The sequence below is a fragment of the Octopus sinensis genome, linkage group LG4 (assembly GCF_006345805.1).
Source record: "Octopus sinensis linkage group LG4, ASM634580v1, whole genome shotgun sequence".
NCBI lineage: Eukaryota > Metazoa > Mollusca > Cephalopoda > Octopoda > Octopodidae > Octopus > Octopus sinensis.
In genome coordinates, this window is record NC_043000.1 from 46,928,915 (window position 1) to 46,954,325 (window position 25,411).

Genomic DNA, 25,411 nt, shown 5'->3' on the forward strand with positions numbered 1-25,411 from the left:
GGTGCAATCCCATGGTCATTTATGACTGAAGGAGGTCTTTACCCTGGTACTAAACAATAGCAATGACAACTCTCATCAGATGCTCATGCCCAAAACAAATCTGCAAGAAGATTCCTTGTTCTTTTCCTATTTAACTTAACAGAATGTTTACAGGGAGGGGTGGAGGGCGGGCTGAAATGTTCCTAGCTTTAAGGGTATTGCGAAAGGCCTGGTTGGAGGCCTAGCCTTCCAAGTTCTTTTACAGAGCTCAGAAAATCAGAAGAACTATTATAATATATTTCTTTATTACCTACAAGGGGCTAAACATAGAAGGGACAAACAAGGACAGACAAAGAGATTAAGTCGATTACATCGACCCCAGTACGTAACTGGTACTTAATTTATCGACCCCCGAAAGGATGAAAGGCAAAGTCGACCTCGGCAGAATTTGAACTTAGAACGTTAACGACAGACGAAATGCCGATAAGCATTTCACCCGGTGCGCTAACATTTCTGCCAGCTCGCCGCCTTAGAAGGACTACTATAATAAGTGTGGGAAACTGAGAAGGGAATATTTTGTATAAAATCATAATTAACAAATTCTCCTGTAGTTTCTTTTATTCAAACCCAGGAATTTTTCAGCACCCACCTCATATATGTGATCTGTATTATCTACAGCTAAAGCTTTGAAATATAGATACTGTGCTTTTATTTGGAATATACATTTCAGTAATTCTAACTTATACTGTTCTATATACATACAGACATACATATATGTGTGTGCATGAATGTGTGAGTGTGAATGAGCGTGTAGATATACTTATAACTGCTGATAATGATGATGATGATGATGATGACAATGACATTGAAGATGGGGTGGAGAAGAAGCAAGAAGAGGAAGAGAGGGAAGGGGAGGAGAAGCAAAAATATTTAGTGATGATGATGATGATGATGATGACAACTTTGTTTCTTGATTTAAGCAACGTAAATTAGTTTCTATCATATCTTCACGTCTATGAATATTACTTTTCACTAGTATTTATGAGTAGTATTGTTTTTAGAATTTTTATTTGTAATTCTTAAATTGTTACAAATTAATTTTATTGATATTCTTAGAAAACATTTTGTTTCTGTACTTCTCATTCTTATTCTTATTGAAATTTCGTTTACATATCTATATTCATATCTATATCTATGTCTGTCTCTTTCTCTCTCTCTTCTCTCTCTCCCTCTTTTGTATATATATATATATATATATATTATATATATATATTATATATATGTATTTATATATATATATATATATATATATATATATATATGAATGTATATACATACATACATACATATATATATATATATATATGAATGTATATACGCAAATATATCTTCAATAGATATATTCAAAGATAGTTTATAAAATCCCAACTTAATAAAGAAATTATTTGTTTACTACAAAAATTTCCAATATTTTGTCAAAATTAAAGATACTGACGAAATAAAATAAATACATTTTGATGCCTATTGCAGCTCCTCAAAAGCAATAAAACACCATCTTTAATAAAAGAGTTACATTAATATATATACTGTACAAAAGATATTGTAATGTAGACATTTTTCGTCTTTAATCTAAAAGATTTGATTAAGCTGTCAAATTTAAGAAAATCTATCAGTAAAAATAAATTAGACATGTTAAAAGGAAAAGTAAATCCTTTCTTTTAATGGAAATCTTTCTTAATTTTCTTGCTTTTTTTTTTTCAAATTTACAGTGTGAAATATCTAAATTTTATCAATTTCATAACGAAATCCTTGAAGATTTTATAGAACAATCCAAATAATATTACCCCCCTTGATATCAATTTACTCTTTATTACTGTTTCTATAAACCAGAAAATCCAGTACTATATTTTAATTTCTAGATGTCTTATGAAATTATTTGATTCTCATAATAATTATATATAAAATTTATGACCTATTTTTTGCTGATATTTTTAATTGAAACAATTCTTTGTTAAATCAGTTCTATTCTTTATACAATTTAAGCAAACAATTTGTTTATCTTCACATAGTATTTAATTTTTTTTTATAAATTTCATCTTTCCTTTCAGATTTTTATGTACTTTTATCTCTGAAAGAAACAAGGTCAGTTATTTCTCTTGGAACTTAAATCCCTTCTTCAATATACCAAGTTGAATGATCCTGGGATATGTTTGACCCATTATCATTCAAACTGGCTATATCTGACCCAAATATTTTACCTGTTTTATATCCAAATGGGCGAGATTTGAGCTCTTGTACCTCCTTATAATGTCATTCAAAAAATATGCAGTCACATCATTAACATCTTGAAATTATAAGATAATGCATGATTAATGGAAAACAATGTGAATAAATAAGCATTACATTTGACAGAGTAATCTGAATGCTAAAGAGTTGAATTTTGCACATTAACTGTTATATCATATACAGCAAGCTGCTATGACATTACCTCCAAATTTCCTTTTAATTTACTAAGTACAAATAAATTTGACTGAGATGATTTCATTCCAACTTATTGATCATGACCAGAAGAATATTTTTAAATGGCCACAGGAAATTTAGAGAAATAATGCACATTTTTTGATAGAGAAATTCTCTCTTTTATATTTTTCACAAATCTGTTTATTCTTTACACAAAAAGATACTGATTGAAAAAATAGACTCAAGTTCAGCTTCAGTGCAAAATTCTGTATTCCACCAATTTTGTTTTTTAAACTATTAATCCAATTGTTAAAACAATTTCTATTTCCTCTTTAAGTACAAAGTACACATCCATTTAAAAGTTGGAAAATATGTCACTTTCTCAATTCTATTATGTTCAACTCTTTTAGTTACATCATTTGATAATGCATGCAATATTTTGTCTGTGCTTATATAATATCCATTTACTGTTCCTTCCTGATTGGTTTACAATGAAATTAAGGACAAGCACTTAAAATTCTTTCCTTCTTCAAAGTTTTGTGATTTTGAAATCCTTAAATCTGTTATTTCAGCAAACATCTCAAAATATTTTATACTGTTATCCTTGTTTTCAAAGACATCTGCAAGAGTTTCCAAATTATTGACTGTAACATTTGGTTTTTACAAAACTGCTCTACTCATCATCTCCATTCATCTTGACTTAGGCAGTTTAAAAGCTTAAGTATTTGCTACATGTTACATACTATGCCTGCTAGATTCTCTAAGCTACATATTTGTCTGTTCTAGCAATTGCTCCACAACTTGATTTATTACTTTGGAAATCTGTTATCTTCTCTAACCATCCTTGGTTCAGCTTTAATTAGTTCTTCAAATTATTGTCTTTCTAACACCACTTGCCTAACATCAAACCTCGTTATAATGCAAACTGCTTACTGCATAACAGTCAGTATTAGGCCTTTAAAATTCCCATGCTTTTAAATAATTGCTGTAAGCATTTCATGCTTTAAATCATTCAAACTTCCCTTCACATTTAATACAATTCAAATAAAGTATCAGCATACTTTCATTTACTAATCCTTATTGAAGAATTTCTGTTTTGAGGAGTTGCATTTCTGGAATAACATTCAAAGATATATAAAAGACTTTCATTCAAAGAACAAAATCTGTTCATTATCTCATTAAAGTTGAATGTTGTTATTTCAAATCAAAGAATCCTAAAAATCTTTCCTTCTGCTAGAACTAAAATCTGATATCTATCAATACTATCACTGCTACTAAATTTAGAGCTATTAAACCAGAGATGAAATTTCCACCAGGTAAATTTACCTGCTAAAATTAACCTCAAAATCACCTTCAAATTATGCCCTAATATTTAAAAAAAAAGGAAAAATACATTGAGTAATGTAATCCTTGATACACTATGTCTAAAACCAAGGTGGCATGTACATGGGTGATATGCTTTTTATTTACCTATTCCAATCTGAGCTAGAGCTATAGGTGAAAATGTTACCTTTACATGTCATGTCAACTCGAAAAGGCCGGTTTTCCCAGTTTCCATGGGATATAAATTCCCCACCTGGATGGGACGCCAGTCCATTACAGGATTACTCACTTTTGTCAGTTTAGTGAACTGGAGCAATGTGCAATGAAGTGCTTTGTTCAGGAATACAACATGTTGCCTGGTCCAAGAATCAAAACCACAATCTTATGATCATCCACGTGCCTCCACTATGCTAGAGCTATACAACAACATCGATACAGAACTATGCTTATATATCCTTAATAATATACTTCACTTCTCAATCCCCCTAACTCAGTTTATTTCAAAGCTATGCTAAAATTATATTCTTCCTTGTTTAAAAAAACCCATTTCAGTTACTATCTTAATACCTTTTATTTTTAGACACTTTAATTTCTATTCTTTTCATACCCAAATAAATACCCATATGTTGTTCACCTTTTTCCTGACTTTCTCTTAGTACTTTTCCCAGTTCTTCCTTCCTTCTTATAATGTAAGCTTTCTGGAATTTCTTATTGCCCATGGTTTTCCCTACAGTCATCAATGCTCACATAAAACAGTCCCACATGTTTCAGACAAACTGCAAAGGCCATGTCCATCAACCCCTTTCAGATCAAAGTATAATATTATACTTACAATTTTATCTTTTTTGGCTAAACTATTTAGTTCATCTGATATATACAATGCTATGAAATCTGTATCTTAAGCAGTAGGTTTCCACATCAGAACAAGAAAATGTATCAATGCAATTAAAAACCACACTGGAATATTGTTCACACATATGAAATATTGAAGTTGCACACTTATAGATTGTAGATGATAACCAAAAGAAGGTCATACACTTGATTCCTGATGATTCCTTCAGTAGGAGGAGTGGTGGATATGTAAGCAGGATCAGTAGATCATCAACAAAATAACCTTACAGGATTATGTTTCTTATTTCTTTATTGCCCACATGGGGCTAAACATTAGAGGGGACAAACAAGGACAGACAAAGGGATTAAGTTGATTACATCGACCCCAGTGCGTGACTAGTACTTAATTTATCGACCCTGAAAGGATGAAAGGCAAAGTCGACCTCAGAAGAATTTGAACTCAGAATGTAACGGCAGACGAAATACTGCTAAGCATTTTGCCCAGTGTGCTAATGTTTCTGCCAGTTTGCCTCCTTCTTTCAGTTTCTGTCTATCAAATCCATTCCCAAGGTTTTGGATGGACTGAAGCTATAGCAGAAGTCACATGCTCTAAGCACATGCAGTGAAGAAAATCTGGAACCACATGGTTGGAAAAAAAATCTTCTTACAACACAACTGTACATATCTAATATACACATCAATTTCATAAAAAATAATATGATTAATGTCATGTTCAACAATGTGTGCAATTGCTTTCTGAAAGATTGCATTGACTGTTTAAATTCTGTATGAAAGATACGTCTATCTTAAAAGAATAATTTGTGTATCTATCATACAACATTTGTTTGCTTCAGAATGTATTTCTATTTGATGATAAGACCCCTTGAAATCTAATTTAGCAAAATAATACATGCCAGATAGGGAATGTAATATCGATTCAATTCTTGGAATTAGATAGGAAGCTGTTTTGTAGTCTCCACATATTCTGAGATTTCCATTCACCTTTCAAACAACTATTAAAGGAGAGGCTCATTTACTTCCTCCGGAAAGAACTTCATCTGAAAGACCTTCGTTAATTAGCATCCTCGGCTTTGCTGTGACTAATTGTTTAATGTGTATTGGCAATGGTATTGCTTCAAAATAACATGGGCTGATATTTCCTTTGAGAAGAATGTTAGCCTTAAAACCTCTTAATCTCCCAAATTGTCCTGAAGCTTCAATTTCATGAATTAATATTGAACTATCAACATTCATCACGTTCATACATGATAAGCCATGATTTTTTTTTTGCTTTTGTTTTTCGTTTAGCAACAATGACATTTGCACCTTCTGTTCTCATAGCAGTCTCCATTAATGCATTAAATTTTTCCAAAAATTTCAATGCATGATCCATCAAATTGTTTTAGTTTGAAATCACACTATCTCAATTTTAGGTTTATTCAAATCCATCTAGAAATTGTGAGATATTACAGTTACCTGACTGCCAGTGTCAATTTGCATCTTAAATTTAGCATTATTGATTTTTCACATTGATTATCAAAGTTTTTTTAAGGCCAATTTCATAAATATTTTGCAGCATGCTCATTTACAATGTCTTCAGATTCCTTATTCTTTTTTTTTTATAGATTACTGCCATAATATGATTCTTTTCTTGACACTAAATACAGATTTTACTGAATGCAGGACATTTTTGTTGTACATGCTTGTATCCTTAAAAGCAACAATTACAATCAAATTTATAAAGGTTTACATAAACATGTGATTCAGTGATATCACCAAGGTCATTGCCCTGTTTTTTTTGTTTGTTTTTTTTTTCTTTTCAATCATCTGAAATTTAGAAATCATTTCAATCAGATGAATAAATTCAACAGAAGCATTAGCCTTCACATCATCTGAATGAAGATATTCTTGTACTGTCACGTGATACTCAGAGCATTTCATGCCATATATGAGTCATGTTTCAATTTTGTCTTCTGCACTTTTGTCTTTTAGTTCTAATTTCATCAAATTCAAGAAAATAAGCTGATTTATATAATCTTTAAGAATGACCTTGAATAGATTCAATAAAATTTTAATGCTGTTTAAGAAGCTAACCCTTTCAACAACCATTGATTTTGGGTAGGGACAAAGTGATGAACTAAAGCAGATCTTAAGAAAAAATAAATGCACCCTTTTTAAATCCTAGCCAGGCTCATGGGCCTGGTTTCCAGGTTTCTATGGCGTATGTATTCCCCAGCTGGATGGGACACTAGTCCATCACAGCGTTACTCATTTTTGTCAGCTGAGTGGACTGGAGCAATGTGTTTTGCTCAAGAACACAATGCGTCGCCCAGTCCAGGAATCAAAACCACAATCTTATGATCATGATGCTGACAACCTAACCACTAAGCCACACGCCTCCAAAGCAGATCTTACATTGCTAAAATTCATTCACTCATGAGACTTCATTGCTTTTGTTATTAAGACCCAGAACATTTTTCACTGTTGCAGTAGCAGTAAAACATCCCAGACAAGCTAGTGTCATGTATGGGTCATCAAGTGGGTGTTCTTTACCAGCAGCTAGTGATTACGTTGTAATGTTGTATGATGTATATACAAATAAAGTCATAATCACGTGATTCTCTATGTTCAGAACTGAATAACTGAAGTACTACTTTGAAATTGTAGCCATTTTAGAGATAATGTGCAGGATAAGAGGATGGAAAAAAGAAAAGAGAAGATGTGTAGGGACAAAGATGGAGGTTAGACAGATGTAGGGATGGCTATAGTGAGGGACAAAGCTGGTGGTGCTGTCAATTGCTGATATGAGATGAGGTATGGCAGTCCTCATACCATTCAGATGAGAGTGAAAGATACATTGAGGCCCACAAAGTGTTGATCAATTGAAAACTAAGTGGGAAGGGATGATGTTGAAACTGAGGGATGAATGTTAAAGGAAGTGGTTCTAGGGAGAGGGAAAGGTGGCTAGCAGCAAAAAGAGAATGAAATATGAGCTGATTCTGGTATGATATGATTACAGCAGCTGATTAGTGCCATTGATAGATGAGTGATAAATGGATGGGTTTTAAGTGTATGAGCAGTGGAGAAATTTTGATAGGAACAGATCAGGTGCAGGGGCAGGGCCTAGTGTGTAGATATGAGAAATAGATCTATCCCTTACCCAGAAATTGCTGGCCTTGTGCCAAAACTTGAAATCCATATTTCATGTTGTTAATAAAAAAAATTACAGAGGGGACCACAAAGTTTACTCTGTTAAATCTTTTAATCATGTCAAAAGTGATATCAAGTGAATGAAATAGTTTAATAGGCTACTAACACGAAGTTTAAAGTTCCAGTTAACTCTAAAATAATCATTCATTTTTCTTACACACTTTTCCAGAGTTACTCTTTTACTCTTTTACTTGTTTCAGTCATTTGACTGCAGCCATGCTGGAGCACCACCTTTAATCGAACAACTCGACCCCGAACTTATTCTTTGTAAGCCCAGTACTTATTCTATTGGTCTCATTTTGCCGAACCGCTAAGTGACGGGGACATAAACACACCAGCATCGGTTGTCAAGCAATGCTAGGGGGACAAACACAGACACACACACACACACACACACATATATATATACATATATACGACGGGCTTCTTTCAGTTTCTGTCTACCAAATCCACTCACAAGGCTTTGGTCGGCCCGAGGCTATAGTAGAAGACACTTGCCCAAGCTACCACGCAGTGGTACTGAACCCGGAACCATGTGGTTGGTAAGCAAGCTACTTACCACACAGCCACTCCTGCGCCTTGTGTTATATAAATATATGTTGCTTGTGTTATATAAATATATGTTGTAAAAGCATTGTTTTACTGTTGGATGCCTTTCTTATCACTTAACCCATACCTGTTTTTCAAATAAGAACTAATTTCAATATTTCCTATGCACAGATGCCCTTCCTGACAGCAACACCACCTGATTCCAAGTAATGTAATATATTCCCCTAGTCAAAGAAATATTCCATGTTTTTCTGGAAGACTGGAATTAGAGAACACAACATGTATGATAGTGTTGCTTATTACAACTATCATAGAATCTCAAGACACATTCACACACACATTCACATGCACACATGTACATACCTTCATACATCCATACAGACACACGTACATGCATACATACATGCATGAGGGGGAGACCCAGGAAGACATGGAATGAAGTATTGAAGGCCAATCACAAAATGCTGAACGTTACAAGGGAAATAACAAATGACTGAGATATGTGGCACATTGCTGTATACAAGAAGACCTGCCCACCAAATTAGAATCAAGATACTAAAACCAAGGTGCTACAGGAAAAGCATTGATGTAGGTGCTGGTGCCACATAAAAAGCACTGGTGATGATGCCATATAAAAAGGCACCCAGTATACTCTGGTTGGTATTAGGAAGGACATCCAGCCATAAAAACCAAGGCCAAACAGCCAATAGAATCTGACGCAGGCCCTGGCCTTGCCAGGTGCTATCAAACCATCGAACCCATGCTAGCATGGAAAGCAGACATTAAATGATGATAATGATGATGATGATGATGATATATATATATATATACCAGAGTAAACACATAAATGTGAAACAAGGTGGAAAAAAGAGTACTCAAATCCAGGGGTAGAGTAATATGCTTTATTTAAAAGCAGCAGAAATTCAACAAAACCTGTTACTCGGAGTTTCACGTTCCCATTTGTTGGACAGTTTTTGTTAACAAAAACTGCTTTTAAATAAAGTATATATAAGGTGCAGGAGTGGCTGTGTGGTAAGTAGCTTGCTTACCAACCACATGGTTTCGGGTTCAGTCCCACTGCGTGGCACCTTGGGCAAGTGTCTTCTACTATAGCCTCGGGCCGACCAAAGCCTTGTGAGTGGATTTGGTAGATGGAAACAGAAAGAAGCCCGTCGTATATATGTATATATATATATGCGTGTGTGTGTTTGTGTGTCTTTGTTTGTCCTCCTAGCATTGCTTGACAACCGATGCTGGTGTGTTTATGTCCCCGTTACTTAGCGGTTAAGCAAAAGAGACCGATAGAATAAGTACTGAGCTTACAAAAGAATAAGTCCCGGGGTCGAGTTGCTCGATTAAAGGCGGTGCTCCAGCATGGCCGCAGTCAAATGACTGAAACAAGTAAAAGAGTAAAAGAGTAAAAAGAGTATATATATATATATATATATATGCAGAAACAATCAAGGTGTCTAGATGCAATTTAAAATCAAAAGGGCACAATTCAATCATCACTAAAAGTGATTAAGGGTGCAAGTCTGTACCAGCATTGCCAAAAATAAGAGTCAGGGAACTCTCAACCACAAATAAAGCACAATTCTATTTACTGATAAAGGAGACAACCTCCCACAGCACCATATCAATTGGCCAATTTCAGATAGAATTAATCCTCAACAGTGATGCTACTTCATTGCTGATAGGTAAGCTGAGATCTGCAGCCAGTATATGTAGAAACTACCATAGGAATCAAAGGCTGATTCCATAAACTGGTAATGTGGAATTTATGAAATTATCAAGGCGGCCAGACACACATTTGTAAAATGGACTCTTTCTCAGTTTGAATTGGTTAAGTTCATTGTTATAGTAGACAACGCTTGTCCAAGATCTTGCATAACAGGGACTGAACTCAAAACCATGAGGTTGGGAAGAAAACTTCTTAACCACACAGCCATGCCAGTATCTGAATATATTAGTTTAATTTAGATTAATTCAATGTGAACTTGTGTGAAAATCTCTTCCTTTGAACTTTGTAGTAATCGCCAGGGCAAATGAAGTTTTGATTTCTCTCTGTTATATATCTGTATGTTATACATACTTCAGCCATTCTTTCAAACAGTGTGAAATAACTTGTAAAATTAAATGGGTAGTATTGGCATTTCTTTATCCTGATCTGGACGTGCTATCAAATACCAATTCCCTGTCAGAGCTCATGGCACCGACTCAAATTTCCAGTATCATCTAGATTTTACTTCTGGTTAGAAAAGGTCAATGCCAAGTACTGTATCAGTTTCCCATCCATGCCTAGAGAACATTTAGGTGTAAAATATCTTGTATGTGATGCAAATATGCTATTAACTGTTGGAATTTTATATATAGACTCATTGAGTCACAATCGAGATATCTTGGAAATATTCCAAAAAGTCTACAACTATTGGCTCTCTTTTTATAGCGATAATAATGATAATCCTAATTATCATTCTCTTTCCTTCCTATCACTTACAATTCCAATGTTTGGAAACAGTTGAAAACTAATGCATTATTAGCAATGAGAAATACATTTACGGATGCAATTTAAAATCATGTTATGAATTCTGAAGGAGATATTTAGTATTAGATAACAACATTTTATATTTAATATATATATATAATATAAACAAAAGGAAGTGAATTGGCAAACCTGGTAGAACATCAGACAACATATTAAATTGTATTTTTATTGGGGATCATTGCACCCTGGGTTCATATCACATCACAATCATCTTTGCTTTACATCCTTCTGAGCATGATAACATAAGAATAAGTGTAGTACTAAGGTTTATATAATTATTACTGAGCAATGTTTTGCTTTGTTTTCAGGTTGGAAATTGTTACATAGTATAGATGCACATATGGTTGTATGGTTAAAAAGCTTTCTTCCCAGACATCCTTGGTTCAGTCCCACAGCATGGCACCTTAGGCAAGTGTATTTTCTATGATAGGTCTGCACTGACCAATGCTCCAAAGCTTTGTGAATGGATTTAGCAGAGGGAATCTGAAAGAAAACTATCAGATATATATATATGTACACATCTGTCTGTCTGTCTTTCTGTTTGTCTGTCTGTCTATCGATCTATCTATCTATCATGGCCGATGACAGTGTCGGTGGCATGTAAAAAGCACCATTTGAGTGTAGTCGATGCCAATGCCTGCTGACTGGTCCCGTGCCAGTGGCATATAATAAACACTATTCGAGTGCGGTCTTTGCCAGTGCTACTTGACTAGCTCCCATACTGGTGGCACATAAAAAGCACCATTCAAGTGAGGTCGATGCCAGTACTGCCTAACTGGCCTTCCTGCTGGTGGCACACGAAAAGCACCCACTACACTCTCAGAGTGGTTGGCATTAGGAAGGGCATCCAGCTATAGAAACTCTCCCAGATTGTATTGAAGCCTATTACAGCCTGCTCTCTTTGTCCCTGGTGCTGCATGAACATTTAATGTGGTTTTTACAGTCAAGTTTGGCTGCTATTTCTAGCATTGTGGTATCTCTTAGATACCCTTAATTATAATTTTAATAATAATTATTACCTTTGAGGTTTTTATTCCCATGCTGGCCACCTGACAAGATCGGTATTTTAAATAACAATCTTATTTATATAAATTTACATATATGTATATATATATATATATTTATATATATTTGGTTTTTGGATTTGGTTTGCAAGATTCTTTATATGAGTTGAATATGTTGAAGCATATTCTGTTGTGTCTGGGGAGAGTCATTCTCTTTTAGTGCCTTATTATTTAACACACTCACCGGTGTGAGTGTGTTAAATAGTATTGACCCTCAAGACTATTGAAAAGGTTGCAAGACGCAACAAAAATTTTAGAAAATAAAAATAAGAAATAAGTGGAAATTTTACCAAACAATAAGGCACTAAAAGAGAATGACTCTCCCCAGACACAACAGTATATATATATATATATATATATATATATATATATATATATTATATATGTATGCATGTGACCTCGTGTGCACCGTTGGCGATTTTTTTTCCTCTGTCTTCCCTTCTCTGGATCTTTCCTTCTATGTTTCCGACGAAGAGCTTCACTCGAAACGTTAAACCCTCCTTCTTCCCTTCTTTCCTGAGCATCCAATAATACTATATTTGTTCCACGTCCTCGCGTTGTTGTGTTTTTTTGTGTTTTCTTGTTTGGATTAACTATATATATATGTATATATATATGTGTGTGTCTATATATATGTGTGTGTATATATATATATATTGTATGTATGCACACATGTGTGTTTGTGTGTACATGTTTATGTGCACACTTGTCTTAGCATCATGTGCTGGTTGTAAAACGAGCATGTTTTCTGTTTCCATCCTTCTTTGAAGAATATGCCAGACCATCTTGGAAACATGAGAGGACTGGTATCAGGAAGTGTATACAACCATAAAAAATTCTGCCTCAACACATTCTGCTTGACCCATGCAAACCATGAGAACATGAACATTACATGATGATGATGATGGGGATAATGAAAATTTGCGAACTCAGAGTATTGTAACTTATAATATTCCCATCTGGTAAGTAGGAAATACATGAGTTGATTCATTTAAAATGTGGTGGAGCGCTAGAATTAGTGAAGAACCAATCTTAAAAGTTTCTTTTGTTAGTAATTAATTTTTTTATATTTTTGAATACAGAGTGCAAAAGCCTCCAAGGTATATACTTTGTCATTCTTAATTCCAGGGTTGACATTATAAGTACCAATTAGTTCTTAGAGTTGATTCATTTGAATACACCTCTTCATAGCATGCCTTGTGGCAATGAGAGGAATCAATATATAATATAGATATATGACGGCGCAGATAACTACAACTGTTCAGTGTCAAATGTATATATTACAGTATTCAAATTCAAATTTGTCGCTCATAGTTCTGAGTTCAATTCTTTCCAAGAGATATATAGATATATGTGTGTGTGGTGTATATGCATTTATATATATATATATATTATATATATATATATACATACATACACACATATATATATATACATATATATGTGTGTGTGTGTATGTGTATATATGTATATACATATATAAATATATATGTACACATATATATATAAATATATATATATATATATATCTATATATATATATATATATGTATATATAAGAGACCAAAGTATATGTATGCCAGTATATATTTTTATATATAATATAAAAAATACAAAATGGGATAAGAACACAAAACATCCAGATAGACGATACAAAGTAAACAAGGACAGGTCATTCGGAGTTTTCTTTCTGCAATTGAGCTCCAGATTATCTTTGTAATTTCAGCTGGTTATACTTGAGATTGCTCTAATCGTGTTAGCCCCAAGAAAAAACTAAGCTAAGAGCATTAGATTCCTTGGAAGAAAACAGAGAATGTATATGAAAACAAGGATGGAAAAAACAGAGAATGTTACACAAATACAAATAACAGGACATAACAACAGGTATCTTTCGACTAAGGAAATATTAAATTAAGCTGACGTGTGTGGAAGTAAAGCCTTGCAGCAGGGATACAAGATTTCACAGACATAGGGAGGAATATAGATGTTGTATGGATGGCGGCCGAACCAAGAAAGAAAGGTTAGGCTTGGCTGAAAGCAAGTCACATAGGGAGAGGAGAGAAAGGTAGAAGCAGAGGGACAGAAGAAACAAGGATGAGTGAGAAAAACTGACAGGGACACAGTGAAGTGAAAAGAGGAGGGAAAGTGGGCATGAAGAGAAGTCAAGGAAATATGAGAGGTGGGGAATGAAAGAACAAAGAGTGGAATGAATGAAGTAAGCATGAAAGGGCTGATAGAAAGAAGGAAAGAATAAAAGAATAAGAGAATAGAGTCGTACAAGATTAGATAAGAGACCAAAGTGTACATACACCGCTATATGTTTTTATATGTATGTTTCTATATATAAAAAATACAAAATGGGACAAGAATGCAAAACATCCAAACAGTTAGGTGATACAAAAAGGGGATAACAAAACATCCAGATAGACGATACAAAGAAAACACGGACAGATCATTCGGAAAAGACACAGACACATAAAAATATATAGATACAAGATGGGCTTCTTTCAGTTTCCATCAGCCAAATCTGCTCACAATGCTTTGGTTGGCCCGAGGCTATAGTAGAAGACACTTGCCCAATTTGCTATGCAGTGGTACTGAAGTCTATGTGTGTGTATGTGTGTCTGTCTGTCTGTCTGCCTATCTCCATTTTTTATGGATTATTAAACCAATTGTCTGCTATTTCTGTGTTTCCTCATTGTTCAGTATAAAACACTGCAAGTACATAAAATGGACAAAAAGAAAAATACAAAGCTAGCAAGCTACATCTTGTATCTGAAGAATATTAATATACCACATAGCATGAAGAGGAGTAATTCCAAGTGATCTAGACCATATATTAATGAGTCAAAGAAGTCCAGACTCTGCAGAAGGAAACTTACATTCATTCATTGTAACTCATCAATGTGAGTTATCATTTTCTAAAATATTAATTCTAATGTAGCAGTCATTTCATTGTTGTTTACCCGGGACCCACATTCAAGAGCCTTCCAGCCCAGTTTCGGCTCCCACATCTGCTTTTGAGTACGACTAGGGTATGACTACATTATCTGACATATTTTTTACTCATTTTAAATAGTATATAATGATAATGATGGTCATTGTTAGAAGAATTACACAACACAACCAGTATTTCGTTTCCAGGACATTTTTGATCTGATTTGATGTCTTTTTTTAATATGCTGAATCTGAAACTGGAATCTATTTTTTACCATTATGTCTAGATTTCAAGAAAGCCAAACCCCAACCCCACCAATTTTCACAGAATTTTCTTATTTCTTTATTGCCCACAAGGGACTAAACATAGAGGGGATAAACAAGGACAGACAAAGGGATTAAGTCGATTACATCGACCCCAGTGCGTAACTGGTACTTAGTTTATCGACCCCTGAAAGGATGAAAGGCAAAGTCAACCTAGGTGGAATTTGAACTCAGAACGTAGTGGCAGATGAAATACTGCTAAGCATTTCGCCCGGCATGCTAACGTTTCTACCAGTTCGCTGCCTTATTTTCACAGAATTTTCTATAAAAATGCTTTGTTTAATTGCGACATTTCATGCAAAACTTTCACAAGCTTGATGACCAAGGAATACCAGCTGAGCCAGAGGACGCCACAGATGATCTGGATTACCTTGGCACAAGCTCATCAGATCTATAGCTATTTGATCAAAATGAACTCAGTGAATCAGTAAGGGGGTTAGAATTATCAAAAGAATTTGCAGTTTTAGCATCTAAATTAAAGGGGAGAAGCCTTCTTAATGTAGGAACTAAAGTCCCCCTCAATCACACTAGGGATGCTGAATTTCTTTGAATCATCCTCATCATTATCATCATCATCATTTAGCTTCTGTTTTCCATGCTAGCATGGGTTAGAGAATTGAACAAAGTTCCAGTCTGATCTGGCATGGTTTCTGCTATTAGACACCCTTCCTAATGCCAACCACTCTAAGAGCGTAATGAGTGCCTTTCATATGCCATCAGAACAGGTACCTTTTACAGTGTCACCAGCATAGGTGTGTTTTACATGACAATGGTACTGTTCACCACTTTGACTTCACTTGGCTTGATGTGTCTTCTCAAGCACATCAAATCAACAAGGTCGCCATCACTTGTCATCATCTCCATGGGACTCAACATTGAAATACCATATTTCACCAACTCTTCTCCTGTCTTCCTGGGTCTGCCTCGTCCACAGGTTTCTTCCACAGTTAGAGATCACCACTTCTTTATTCAGCTCTCCTCATCCATATGCATCACAGGAAATGATGAGTTAGTGTATTGCACAAACACAAAGGGACTGCTTCAGAGGATGGAATTAGTGAAATATGATACAAGTGTTTGGTGCCTTTTTATTGATAACTTGAAAAGAAGTATTCTGCTTCATAATGGAAATATATTGACCTCTGATTTAGTTGCTCACTCTACAAGACTAGCAGAGAAACATGAAATCATGAAAGTAACAATAGAGGAAATTAAGCACTGCAATTATTAGTCTATGATATGCATGGACTTCAAGTTGGTCAATTTACTGTTGGGGCTGTGTGGTAAGAAATTTGCTTCCCAGCCACATGGTTCCAGGTTCAGTCCCACTGTGTGGCCCTTTGGGCAAGAGTTTTCTACTATAGCCTTGTGCCAATCAAAGCTATGTGAGAAGATTTGGTAGATGGAAACTGAAAGAAGCCTGTCATATATATATATATATATATATATATATATATACTTATGTATGTATGTATTTATTTGTGTGTTACCTTGAGCAAGTGTCTTCCGCAATAGGCTTGTGCTGATCTAAGCCTTGTGAGGGGATTTGATAAATGGAAACTGAAAGAAGCTTGTTGTATAAATGTGTGAGTGTGTGTGTGTGTGTGTGTGTGTGTAAATATATGTTTGTGTGTATCTGTTTATCCCCCACTATCACTTAACAACTGATGCTGGTGAGTTTATGTCCCTGTAACTTAGTGGTTTGGCAAAAGAGACCAATAGAATAAGTACTTGGCTTACAAAGAATGAGATCTGGTGTCAATTTCTTTGACTAAAACCATTTCAGGTGGCGCTCCTGCATAGTCACTGTAATATGACTGAAACAAGTAAAAGAATATCAAATAACTATGCTTTTAATATATGTGGGACAGCAGAGCAAGGGCAAAACATTGGGTGGTAAAGAATGGCTGCAGCAAACATTAGTTCCAGGGGCTTTTAATGTGTTTGAAGAGTCTTTAGTTTGACTAGAAAAACATTCTCCTCCCCTCATTCCATTCACACCTAGCATTATGAAGCAGTTTGTTAAAGCTCTGGATAATGGTGGATCATGCTTTCACTATATCTGCAACTTGTTTCCCAGTCTGAGCAATAAAAAGATAAAAGCTGGAGAATTTGTTGAAAAATGGGAACTGTAAATTCAGTAAATTGCATTGAAACAGCAATATGGAATATATTTGTAATATTTGTAAATGACTTTAGTTAACAACATGTTGGAGAACTTTCAAACGTTGGGAGCAAATACGAGTAATATCTCCACAGTTACTGTGGTAAACTCCATGTTAATCACAAGGGATAAGCAAGGAGTTTATTTCCATCTGGACATAAAATCAATGAAACAAAGGTTTCAAGGCAGACAGGACTTGCATATGATGGTGAACTATTGTTTGAATTTGTCTCATGAACTTCCTGAGGTTCAGTACTCATGAAAACCATCCAAATGCAAATCCATGGGAAATTAGTCATAGAGAATGAGGAAATTTGTCTGCAGAAAGTTAAAAGGTTTTACTACTTTTTCAGTAGAATTTTAAGAAAACATCCTGGTTTTGAAGAAAAACTAATTTTCTCATAAGCTGTTTTTTTTTTTGAGAAAAAGAACACGGAAATTCTATGGATCTTAAATTCTTGACATGGCAGTAATAAATGAATGTCATTTTTGAATTCTGTGAGTCAAATATCCCTTAGTTCAGTTTCAAGAATTTTGACAATAGACTTTTTTTATTTGGTTCTGTTTTGTGGATGGGATACCTGGCAATATTGCTTTCCATCTTTTCAGAGTTGATAAAATAATTACAAGTCAAGCCCTAAGATTGATGTAATTGATTCACTCCATCACCTAAAAATTCTGGCCTTATGCTTACATCAAAAAGCCATTATTAGAAAACAAGTGACTCTGCAATATAGATTTATGTCCTTTACATCCAGTTTTCAAAACCCAGCTTTGCAGCCGTTGCCAGTACCACCTGACTGGCCCTCGTGCTGGTGGCATGTAAAAGCATCCACTACACTCTCAGAGTGGTTGGCAATAGGAGGGGCATCCAGCTGTAGAAACTCTGCCAGATCAAGATTGGAGCCTGCTGCAGCCATCTGGTTCGCCAGTCCTCAGTCAAATCGTCCAACCCATGCTAGCATGGAAAGTGGATGGTAAACGATGATGATGATAAATAAGAACAAACACTAGTCAAGTATTGGTACAACACAGCAAATAGGTTGCATTATTACGATATTGAATAAAATGCTTTGTAGTATTTATTTCAGTTTGCTGTGTTCCTAGTTGAGCCCTTGTTAAGAATTTTGTCCTTTATACTTTCAGAGTAAATAAATGAACTTTGAATTGAGTGTAGTTGACTGACAGAATTGGTAGAGCATCAAATGAGATTTTTTACTGTAACTGTTCCATCTTTCTTTAATTCTGAATTCAATTCCTGTCTAGCCATGGCTAAACACCCAACAGTCGGAGCACCCTGTCTAATTTGCAATTAACCAGAGTAGACAAGTAGGTATACAGCCAACATAGATAAGCTGCCAATGGTTCTGAAATGATTTCATTCAAAAGATGGTCAATGATAAATAGTACTCCATCAGTTATGACAACAAGGGTTTCAGCTGATCCAATCACTGGAACAGCTGTCTCATGAAATTAACGTGCACATGGCTGAGTACTTCACAAATACATGTACCCTTAACATAGTTCTTAGGGAGATTCACTATGACACAGAGTGTGACAAGGCTGGTCGTTTGAAATACAGGTACTACTCATGTTTGTCAGCAGAATGGACACAAGCAACGTGAAATAAAGTGTCTTGCTCAAGGACATGACGTGTCACTGGGAACTGAACTCACAACATTATGATCATAAGTCAAATACCCTAACCACTAACTCATGTGACTTCATGGTCAATAATAGCTGATGAACAATTATAGGATTTACATACTCCCCTTTCAAAATGCAAGACATTGTGAATGTGTTAAATACTATTATTGCTTTGTATTTTAGGCTTAAAATATTTCTCAAAGCTGCAAACTAGAACTTTATATTCTGAGAAAACAGCACTAAAAGTGCAATAATTTCATTGTTTAATAAAATAGTTTAAGAGACAATTCTCTGTCATAGAATTTCTTTAAATTCAGTTCTAAATGGCACATACATGCTACTAGGTCTAATTTACATAAATATATTACACATTGATGTATTATCACAATGCAACATTTACTGTAGAAATAAAAATAAATTAAAACAATAAAACAATTATGTACATGATATGTATGTGTGTGTATATATATATATATATATATATATATATATATATATATTTGCAAGTATATCCATATTTGATTTGTTTTTATTTGCGTAAAACATCAAATAGATTATTCTGTTCAGCTCTATTAGATGCCAAAGAAAGTAGAAATCTTCCACAAATCTAATGAAGAATAGCTTGAGGAACTTGAGGAAGGCCAAGCAAGGCAGTAGTAGACAATTGTTTAATAAACTAATTGACCAATGCTTTGATAAATTATCTGAGACACATTAAACCAAGCAAGGTTACTGGCTAGTCAAAAGTGAAATGGACCTTAATGATCCTTCTAATTAGTGCACCATTTGATTTTAGATCTTCTTTTATATCTCAAAGAAAATCAAAACCTAATTGTGTCGTTATGGCAAACTGAATTTGTCTTTCATATTTGTATCAATGTTTTCGTATTGCTGTCTTGTATTCAACCTTTGTTCTGTCTTCATTCCATATTAGTAAGAAGGCTATTGGCAAATATATACAGTGTTCAGAATGCTCTGCAATATATGTTATACTACTATCGCTCTTTCAAATTATTCAAGTTCCAACAGCTATTTTTGTAGATATGTTTTTATGCATGTTGACATATATAAACATTATTTTGATACAAATATGTCTCTCATTGTTGCTGTTGTTTCTTTTTTTTTATCTACAATATTGATAGAATTACTCAAAGTTCTGAAAGAAACAATAATCAAAAATTACGATTTTTTTTTTTTTAATGGAAGCAAATTCTATTAATTAATGAAGTTTACATTATTCGAAATTCAAGTGCATATATAGTAAATATTAAAAAAAGAATGAAATATGCTTATAAAAAATATTTTTATTCTATTTTATTTTAGTACATTCTTTGATCATTTTGAGTGCTACAGAAACAAATAAGACACATACAAAGAAAAAGATTAAAAGAAAGAAGAACTAAATCACTTCTCTCATCTTGTTTAAAAACAAATTGAAAAAAAAATTCAGTAGAAAATAAAAGCAAAGTTTGTTTCGTCTTATGTTGTAGCTTAATGTTCTCTTTTCTATTATAATAAGTGTACTTTCCAAAATGACTTGGATGAAAGACAAATATACACTACAGCTGCTATGCACTTGTATGAAAATAATAATGTGTTAATAAGTATTGATACGTCACAGATTTTCTGGACACTGATGGTTTTGAATCTCTTTTAAATCTGGTAGAATTACAACTAGCCATTTCAAACTTTTGTACTTATCATATCAATTTACTCAGTGACTGCACATAGAGCAACAGTCAATGTGCTCTCCTTGTTCAAGCTGTGGCATTTGATGTTCAAGATGTGGTATTTGATGGTTATCTCCTGATAATAATTGTGCAATTATTTTGCACAAAATTTATCTTAGCAATAAATACTAAACAATGTACAAGTATCAATAGTCATGTAGAATGTAAGCACAATCAATGCTGATACAGGATATGTTCATTGAGTCAAATTAGACCGTGGTGTTTTGAGCTGAAGTGGTGAGATACTATTTAAAGAAACAAAAAAAAAACATTACTGAAATTCTACAAAAACAGATTCCAAGATGCTAATGAATATTAGAAAATCTGTGAGAGATTATAAGACTGTTAGGCATGATTGAGTGTGTACAGATTAAAGTGTGTACTTGATGATACCATAGAAATAGAACAGACTAAAGTGTGTACAGAGCTTAAATTAGGATATTGCAATTATAGTGAAGGATGGCTTCAAAGGTTTGAGAATTGACATGGAGTAAAATGACCCAAAAGTCAGCTGCTAAGTTTGTGGAAGCATTTGTTAAATTTGTTTTTGTTTGTTCCTTCTGGCTCATTAGGGCCGGTTTCCTGGTTTCCTTGGCATATAGGTTCCCCACCTAGATGGGATGCTGGTCCATCGCAGGTGAGCTGCAAGATGCAAGAGGAAAGAGTGAGGGAAAGTTGTGGTGAAAGAGTCAGCAGAAGTTCGCCATTACCTTCTGTCGGAGCTGTTTGGAGCTTACGTGTTTCGCTCATAAACACACACATTGCCCAGTCTGAGATTCAAACCCGTGATCCCTCAACTATGAGTCCGCTGCTTTAACCACTAGGCCATGTGCCTCCAAATTTGTTTTTAATGAGAACTAAATCATGAGCAGAAGAATTACAGAAAAAGCTGCATGGTATTAGGTAATGCTCACCTAAGAGGACCTTAATAGAAAAAGATGAAAGGCCAACAGAATTCAAACACTTTTAAGATATTTATCATAATAGTATACTCCAATGATACAGACACTCACACAGATGTAAGCAATAGAGAATAAGTAAAAGTAAATGCCCTTGAGCTTTAAGTGTTAAAATTTTTTCATTCATATACCAGGAAAATAAATAAGGCAGGAATATCCCTGAAATTACTGTATAGTGGTTTGAAAAGCATTTTGTGATAGATGCCAGAGCATATAGCATATTTGTAGCCCTATGACAAAATGAGAAAAAACTTTTGGACACCCAAAGTGAACTTCTGTGTAAGAATAATGATTTTACTGCACATTTGCTATCCAAGACGAAGGAATTCTGTATTATATGAAGATGAAGTGTCAAGAAGAGTCACTCACTTTTCAAGAAATGCATGGTATGGTAAATGCTTGCAAAAGCTATAAAGAGTACAAAGTAAAAGACATGGTTCGGTCCATTGCTTAGTGCTCAAGATTACGTGAAACTATCACTGCTATCATTAGAATGGCTGGCATAAGTTGTGGCCTGTCTTATTGTTCATGAATTCTCTTTATAGAAATGTTGATAAAGGTTTATAATAAAAAATACTGAAAGATGCATTGAAATTTTATTCTGATCAAATTCAATGTTTGAATCTAAGAGAGAACATTTGGGCATGGTTTGGGCATGAACATGCTGGAAGAAAATTTGCATACTCTGATCAACTTTTGTAAGCTGTGAAATTTCGGTGGAAAAATATTGAGATTTTTTTGAAATAAAACACTATGATGGTTTGCCCCAAAGATCAGACACCTTAAAAAAGCAGAGGGTATGCCATTCCAGATAAATTTGTAGAGGTAATTCTGGATGTTCTTTTATTTTATGAGTTTTTGATAAGTAATAAAATATTTAATAAAAAAAAAGTTTAAAAATCGATTTGGTTGATGTTTGTTAGATACAAGCATGGTTGCATAACTAAAAAGTTTGTTTACCACTATGAGGTACTGGGTTCAATTCTACTGCATGGTATCTTAGGCTAGTGTTTTTGCCTTTGTCTGAGATTGGCTAAATCCATTGTCTGGTTTAACACCACCTAAAGCTTTTGGTATCTTTAGCAGAGTTTACTTTTTGCAAGCATTTGGGCCAGATCGCCAATTTGAGAATAGCTTCCTTCTCTCTACTTTCCATTAGTCTCAGAAGCCTTATAGAAGTTTATTGACACTGTCATTCTCCTTGGCTAAAAGACAAAAATAAATTTTAACACCTGTGAATAAAACTTTTAAAATCCATTAGTGTTAATGAAAATTATTTTCAATGTGGGCAAGGTTATTACTCTAAAATTTAAGTTAACTAAAAGTTATTAAATGGAAATATGTAGTGGAGCATAGGGAATCCTGAAAATTTCTGCCTGCTATATTTAAACCACTAATCTCCATTCAGATAGAGCTACTGATATCATTCTGAATTACTTAATTGATTTACTTTCTCACTTGATACGATTACTCTAGAGCAAGAGAAGCTGTTCAGCAAACCTTCTTCCTATCTCATTCCTTTGAAATAATTCTGTTGTCTTGGGAATTGATGTACATTTATAATTAATATATTTTTGCACTATTGTCTCTTGAGAAATATTTAGTGTATGACTCTAAGGCAGATACATTATATAGATTATATAGATTAGTAACTGTAGTCAAAGCAAAATATGTTCTTATTGGTCATTGTAACAATATTTGATCATGTAAGATAAATTAAGTCAGAAAATTTAGAGATAATTTAATTTCTAACATTTTTGATCTGAATTTTCACCTAACTTATTCAGCTAGTTCTTTGAAAATATAGTTTTCCATATTGTCTGGTTCTTAGCAAATATAGTTTTCCTTACTCACTCACCAGTCTTTAAACATCAAGCACATCAGCTGATGAATTCACTAGCTTTTAGTCTTTCAGTAATATATGTAGAAGATGCCAGTAGAATTACAGATACTTGATATCAGTGGGTTTAGGAATATGTAATGCCATTCAGGTATGTTCTAATATGTTCCATTAAACTCTTTAATAGGCTTTAGTGGTCAAGTCAATTCCTTCATGATTAAATTGTCTCTAAATTAATAAGGGTGTAAATAAAATAATATTCTACTACTTTTTTAACAGATTCATCTTTTAGACAACAACTACCAAGGCAAATTTTACTGAGTATAAAGGGGAAGAAGAGGGACAAATTAAAATGCAGGAAGCTGTTTTCATTGATTGTACCAATGTCTGTCATTTTGGTGGAAGCACTCCGTCGGTTACGACAACGAGGGTTCTGGTTGATCCGAATCAATGGAACAGCCTGCTCGTGAAATTAACGTGTAAGTGGCTGAGCACTCCACAGACACATGTACCCTTAACGTAGTTCTCGGGGATATTCAGTATGACACAGAGAGTGACAAGGCCGGCCCTTTGAAATACAGGTACAACAGAAACAAGAAGTAAGAGTGAGAGAAAGTTGTGGTGAAAGAGTACAGCAGGGATCACCACCATCCCCTGCCAGAGCCTCGTGGAGCTTTAGGTGTTTTCGCTCAATAAACACTCACAACGCCCGGTCTGGGAATCAAAACCGCGATCCTATGACCACGAGTCCGTTGCCCTAACCACTGGGCCATTGCGCCTCCCTGTCATTTTACAATGGCACACACACATATTATTGTTGGTAATCTCTTAGGATCAAGAATGATTGTGCACTGGGTTAAAATTTTATGGACCGGTATGTGAATACATAGGCCAGTGTAAGGCTCATAAGTTTGTTAAGTTAAGTTACGTTAAGTTAATTTTTTGGCTCAAAAAGCAAAAAGCAAGGCCATGTAGGAGGACATGGAGTTATGTGCAGGGAGGGTGTTCATGCAAAGAGTTCAGGCCATTTCTGGTCAAGAGAGACATTGAACCGAGTGGTCGTCGGCATCTTCACTATCTTGTCCGGCAGCTTATTCCATGAATCCGCAACCTGGACGGAGAAAGCCCTTCTCCTTCGATTGAGATGAAATCGTTGCAGATAGAGCTTTTCGGAGTGACCCCGCAGCCGACGCTCTGGTTGCAAACTGGACATTTCTTGTCTCAGGGAAGAAGAGGTACTGAATTGATCACTGTGTGCTGCTTTCAATGTTTACATTTATCATTGTAAAGCTATCTTCATGATGTATCAACGTGTCAGACTCAATCAAAGATTATCTGTCTCTTCTCTCCTTGGTTAATCACTGATAGTTTGCACTCATATGCATTGATGCCACACTTTCTCAATTATCTTCTAAATAGCTTTTCAATCACTTTTTTCTGCTTGATGTGTGATATCATTCATTCATCTGTGAGTAAAATAATTTTGTTGCAAGCAATAGTCTGCCATTCATATGACATGGCCAGCTCTTCAAAGCTGATGCCATGTAATAATCCTTTCTACAATAGGCCCAAGACCTGAAATTTTATAGGAGGAGAATAGTCAATTACATCAACATCAATACTCAACTGGTACAATCTATGTGTTCTATAGAGTCAAGTAATAATCTAATGGTGAAATTTGTTGAAAATTTTGTTAAATTTCCATTATACATGTTGTAGCAAGTGACTTGAAGTGGAAGGTATGTGGGTTCAATTTCTAGGTGAAAAGAAACTCACTTCATGTATACCAGCAGTGTGCCTCTTATAAAGTATGAATATAGCCATACCATTTTCATTTGAAACACTGGGC